The sequence below is a fragment of the Myotis yumanensis genome, unplaced genomic scaffold, assembly GCF_028538775.1.
Source record: "Myotis yumanensis isolate MYYU_CA2020_CCGP unplaced genomic scaffold, mMyoYum1.0.hap1 SCAF_3, whole genome shotgun sequence".
NCBI lineage: Eukaryota > Metazoa > Chordata > Mammalia > Chiroptera > Vespertilionidae > Myotis > Myotis yumanensis.
The window spans coordinates 134,016,680-134,023,421 of NW_027223754.1; positions in this window are offsets into that span (position 1 = coordinate 134,016,680).

The following is a 6,742-nucleotide window of genomic DNA, read 5'->3' on the forward strand; positions in this document are numbered from 1 at the left end:
GGAAGGAAGGAAGGAAGGAAGGAAGGAGGAAAGAAAGAAAGGAAAGAAAGAAAGAAAAACACACGGGCTGATTGCACTTTATATTTATGACCAGGAATCTCGAGTGAGTCCTTTGCACTACCAGGGCATTTTACTATATTTCCCCAGTCCATTTACTCTCCTACTGTTTACATGACAATTTCATAGCTCTTCCCTCTCCTCCCTCTTAGGTAATAACATTGCTCCTCAATTATTGAAATAATAGATGCAAATAGAAGTGAGTTTATAAAAATTTTACCATTAAATCTATCATTCCAGCTGAGTCTATACCTACATATTTTACTTTCCTTTCAATTATAATGGATGAGCCTTTCTTGTTTTCAGATAGATATAGATGATATAGATAGCTATAGCTATAGCTATAACTATAGATATAAATGATATAGATATAATTTATTTCTATCATCATTCCACAGAAACCACTCTGGTCTGTGACCAGTGATTTGTACATTGTAAAATCCAAGAGTCAACTCTCATTTCACATTTTGTTTGACCACTCAGCACCTCTTAATTCTGCTAACCACACCACTATTGGGAATCCTTTCACTTGAGTATAGGATTATCAGTCTCAGGTGGTTCTCAGCTATTCTTCGTTGCAGTCCTACTTTTCTTCTTTATTTATAATTAAACCATTTTGACCTTATACAGAGTATATATTTAAATGTTATCTAAATGCTGATTACTTAAAGTTTACATCTTCAGCCTGGCCAGTGTTGATCAGTGGTTGAGTCACCAGAGGTCACCTGTTCGATTCATGGTCAGGGCACACGCCCAGGTTGCAGGTTCAATTCCCAATGGGGGGTGTGCAGAAGGTGGCTAATCAATGGTGTTTCTCTCTCATTGATGTTTTGATCTCTCTATTCCTCTCTCTTCCTCTCACTCTCCTATCTCTTCTCAATGTAGCAATTGGGTTATGCAAAATAATAAATCATATCTAGTCATTTCTGTGCTCAAAACCCTCCAATATGTCCCTATGTTATTCCATTGGTTAATGAGGAACTTTTAATCAATGACCCCGGATAATTGTCTGAATTAATTCCTCTGATTTTTCCCCTTCCCATTTACTTTATTCCATCCACATTATCCATAAAATTTTCTGGACCACAACAAAGATATTTCAGGTCTGGGTTTCTTCTACCATATTATTTTTATTCTTTTCGTCACCTTTTAAGGTCTCTACTCAAATGCCCTCTTTTCTTCAAATGCTTCCTAATGATTCTATTAAAAATAACTAACTCTTTAAAACCAGTTTTAGCAGGCTTCATAACCTGCTTTTGTGTGTGTCTTAATAATTATTTTATCTAAGATGTGTGTTTTAAATGGTGATTACCACACAGAGGTGCTCAATAAATATTTGTTAACGAAATAAATATTATAAGTTTTTGGTACATTTGCTTGTTTCTGTCTCTAACCACCTATAACTTTCATTAGGCTATTTTCTCCATGTAAAAATGGACTTTGTCTTTTGTTTGAGGCTGTGCCTCAGTTATTAGATTGGTGCCTAACTCATAGTTAAGACTTGATCAATACATTTTAAATGAATGAATACATTAAAAAGTGTCAGGTATTTAAGCCCCCAAAAGTTAACTTACATTGTTATGTAAATTAAAACTGACACATTCAGATCATTAGTGATACCTGGTTTCAATTTATATTTTCACATCATTTTCTAAAGCAGACCTCTCAACTTCTATGTACAACGTATAGCTCAACAAAACCATATCAAATACTATTCCTTAGTATAACAGGAAACTGCATCTATTTTGCATGTGGTTCCTTCTGGCCTGGATGCCTTGGTCTTTCTAACTGATTGTTAAAATTTTACTTACCTTTCAAGACCCAATTCATTAATTTTAGGGCTATTTCTACATTTTTTTCCTATATATTTCATACAGCTGTATGCTAAAACTTCCAGAGTGTCTCTGTTATGCACATTACCTGATATCTCTACATCCAAAGAAAATGAAATAATTTCAGCAAATTATAACTCATTTCATCTCTGCTTCCTTCATTTGAATACTTCCACTGTGATTATTTTTATATAAATTATACACCTATAAAATTAATTAAATTCAACATAATATTCTTGGTATAGAAAAGAGAAAGTGTGATTTTCCTAAATGTGATCAAACATTTTTATGAAAAATACAATTAATTTGATAATTTTATGATATATAGACCAAAATATATTACTTTCTAACTTTTGCATTTTAATCTTTTTAAATTAGAAAATTTATAAGTATAGTTTTAAAAATACCTTTTAGAAACTGTTAAAATAGATATCTTATTAGTATAGCTTTAGGTTTTATACATTAAACTTTAATATAGTCATAATAAACAGTTGAAGATTTAAAATGAAAATGCCCAAACACTGAATTCTTCAACCTTAGTTTGATCTCTGAACCATTTTCATGATAATGTATATATGCAAAAGCCTAAGCGACCGTCCAACCATTCAACCATTTGACCATTCGACCAGTAGCTATGATGCGCACTGACCACCAGGGGGCAGACACTCAACACACAGACATGGAAACATGGAGCAGACTGATGTATCTCAGAGGAAAGAGGGAGGGAGGAGGGCAGGAAGAGATTAATCAAAGATCTTATATGTATACTAGAGGCCTGGTGCACGGATTTTTGCACCAGTGGGGTCCCTTGGCCTGGCCTCCGGAGATCGGACTGAAACCAACAGTCTGACATCTTCCGAGGGGTCCCAGATTGCAAAAGGTTGCAGGCCAGGCAAAAAGACCTCACCAGTGCATGAATCTGTGCACCAGGCCTCTAGTCTATATATATAAAAGCCTAAGTGACCATTATGACCGGTCGACAGAACAACTGGTCAACCAGTCACTATGATGCATACTGACCACCAGGGGGCAGACGTTCAAAGCAGGAGATGCCACCTGGTGGTCAGTGCACTCCCACAGCCAACCTCCCATAGCCGGCTAACCTCCCGCGTTCCCTCCCCCTGTCCAATCGGGACTGGGCAAGATGACCCCGATCTGCCTCTATTGCTGGGCAGGCTGAGGGACCCCACCTGTGCACAAATTCGTGCACCAGGCCTCTAGTATTCAATAAATGTATATAACCTAACAAATGTAGTACATATGTTTTTTATTTAATTATGCATAAATTTGATCAATTTATCTATTCTCCTAACTTTATTTCATTTAGTTAAATCTTACTATCCAGTACCAGTTAAGACACCAGGAAGAAAGACAAATTTGAATAAATACATGACCTGACTTCAAGGACATTTTAGTATTAAATATTAAAATTTAATATTTCTGGTGTGAACTTTTTTTTCCCCCTAGGAGCTAGGTTATCTGATTTTCCCAAAGCACAACTAGTATAGTAAATTTAAAATTAAATTAAATAACTTATTAATTGGGCTTTTGTGTGAACAGAAAAGTTATTTAATGAATGCTTTTGGTTAGATTGTACTGATCTCTGTAAGCTAAAATTCTGCTTAATTTACTGTGCATACTGTGTTTATGGTATAGAAGGTGTAAAGTCACTGCAATGTAAAGATCTTAATGAGAGCTTTAAGGGACTGAAAGAGAGCTTCAAGGGACTTAGTGAGACTTTAGCAGTGGTTCTCAACCTTCTGGACCTTTAAATACAGTTCCTCATGTTGTGACCCAACCATGCTACTTCATAACTGTAATGTTGCTACTGTTATGAATCGTAATGTAAATATCTGATATGCAGGATGGTCTTAGGCGACCCCTGTGAAAGGGTCATTTGACCGCGAAAGGGGTTGCAACCCACAGGTTGAGAACCGCTGCATTTTAAAGAATCTTAGTGAGAATGTCAAAGACACTTACAAGCACCAGAAATTAAGCATACACTAACTGAAATAAAGAATAATTTACAGGGACTCAATAGTAGAGCAGAGGATTCCAAGAATCAAGTCCACAATTTGGAATATGAGGAAGCAAAGAATACCCAATCAGAAGAGCAAAAAGAAAAAATAATCCAAAAATATGAAGACAGTGTAAGGAACCTCTGGGACAACTTCAATATTCATGTACCAATTATTTCAGGGGGCTGGGGTCTCTTCTCCACATCCTGCATGGAGAGAGAGAGAGAGAGAGAGAGAGACATGAACAGGTTTGTATAAGTTAGGAGGCGCTTTTGGAATTAAAGAAAAATGAATTGGACAGACACAAAATTAGATTAAAAGCTTAGGCTGGGAGTGGCGTCTGCCCTCTCGTGGAGGGACAGACAGAGAGAGAGAGCCAGCACCAGAAGCAGTTTATTATATACTTGAATTACAGGAAGTTACATCACATCCGGGTGGGCCTTGAATTCCTGGCGACATCATGAGATCCATCCCCTTAACACTGGGCGGGAAAGTCAGACTGAGTGGCGTCCAATCTCTTGACTGGGTCCGCCCTCAGGGCATGGCTTTGCCTTCGCTCTGAGTTTCAGCTGACATAATTAAACCGAGTGTTTACTAATAGCCCTCAGCACCAATATTCGAATTATGGGGGTGCCAGAAGGAGAAGAGAGAGAGAGCAAGATATCAAAAACCTATTTGAAGAAATAATGTCAGAAAACTTCCCCTACCTAGTGAAAGAAATAGACTTACATGCCCAGAAAGCAGAGAGTCCCAAACAAGAGGACCCCAAAGAGGACCACACCAAAACGCATCATAATGAAAAATGCCAATGGTTAAAGACAAAGAAAGAATCTTAAAAACAGCAAGAGAAAAGAAGCTAGTTACTTGCAAGGGAGCTCCCATACGGCTATCAGCTGATTTCTCAACAAAAACTTTACAGGCCAGAAAGGAGTGGCAAGAAATATTCAAAGTGGATGAATAGTAAGGTCCTACGAACAAGATTACTCTACTGAGCAAAGCTCTCATTTAGAAATGAGGGTCAGATAAAGAAAAACAAGGAAAATGTAAAGGAGTTCATCACCACCGAAGCAGTATTACATGGGTGTTGAAGGGTATTATTTAAGAAGAGGAAGAAGAAGGAGAAGGAGAAGGAGAAGAAGAAGGAGAAGGAGAAGGAGAAGGAGAAGGAGAAGGAGAAGGAGAAGGAGAAGGAGAAGGAGAAGGAGAAGGAGAAGGAGAAGGAGAAGGAGAAGGAGAAGGAGAAGGAGAAGGAGAAGGAGAAGGAGAAGGAGAAGGAGAAGGAGAAGGAGAAGGAGACGGAGAAGGAGAAGGAGAAGGAGAAGGAGAAGGAGAAGGAGAAGGAGAAGGAGAAGGAGAAGGAGAAGGAGAAGGGGAAAAGGAAAAGGAGAAGGGATAAAAAATATAAACAAGAAAATGGCAACAAATACATATCTATTAATAATGGAATCTAAAAATCAAAATAAACAAAAGAAATCTTATGATCAAAATAAACTGATGAATAAAATAGAATCACAGGCATGGAAACATGGAACAGACTGATGAATCTCAGATGGAAGGAGGAAGAGATTAATCATAGATCTTATATGCATATATGCATTATCTATGGACATAGACAATAGGGTGGTGAAGGCCTGAGGTGGTGTGGGAACTGTGTGGAGGAGGACAATGAGGGAAATATGGGGGACATCTGTAATATTCTCAACAATAAAGATTAAAATAAAAAGATGATAGTTTGTTGTTTTATTTTGCTTAGGGTGTGGAAATACATAACTTCTCAGCTATTTCAGTGATTGAAGTATTAACAGAACATACCATAAGGTAATATTGTGCTTCCCTTCAGCATTTACTAGTAGTTTTTATCCCTTTAGGTGATTTCCAACATTTATGAAAAAGAATGAAAATAATTATTTTGAGCAAGTACTTTTTGCCAGGTACTTTTGATGCCATATTTTACAGACAAGGAAATAACTAAAAGAGGTTAAGTTACTTGCTTGGAATTACAGAAAAATGTGGCAAAATATAAAATTTATAATCTGATAAATCTAGCCCTGATGTGGTTCAATTGGTTTAGTATCCTCTTATGCACAGAAAGGTTACAGGTTCAAATACCAGTCAGTACACATACTCAGGTTTTGCTTTCTGTTCCTGGCCAGGGTGTGTACAGGAGGCAACCAATCAATGTTTCTCTCTCACATGGTTGTTTTTTTTTTCTCTTGCTCTCTCCCTCTCTAAAAATAAATCAATAGCTCTAGCTGATTTGGCTCAGTATATAGAGCATCGGCTGTGGACTGAAGGGTCCCAGGTTTGATCCAGTCAAGTGTACATGCCCAGGTTGCGGGCTTGATCCCCAGTAGAGGATGTGCAGGAGGCAGTCAATCAATGATTCTCTCTCATCATTGATGTTTCTATCTCTTTCTCCCTCTCCTTTCCTCTCTGAAATCAATAAAAATATATTAAAATAAATAAATAAAAAATAAAAACATATACTCAGGTCAATCTGAATATAAAAACCTGTGTTTATTAAAAGTTTGGATTCATACACAAAATTATTTTCATGTTAGACCTTGGCATTTAATTTTTTTATGAGGGTAGACTATCATTTTATTTTTTCTGGAATCATATTTAAGTAGACTTTAGTCACTCACTCAACAAATGCTTATTGTGTGCCAAGTATATACCAGACATTTTGCTATGAGACCTAAAGCAATGAATATAGACAAAAGTTGGGAACATCATGGAAGTTTCGTTTTAGGGGAGACAGAAAAGATAAATGAACAAAAGCCATGTTATATGGAGAGATAGTTTAAAGATTAAAATATATCATAATGCAGAAGA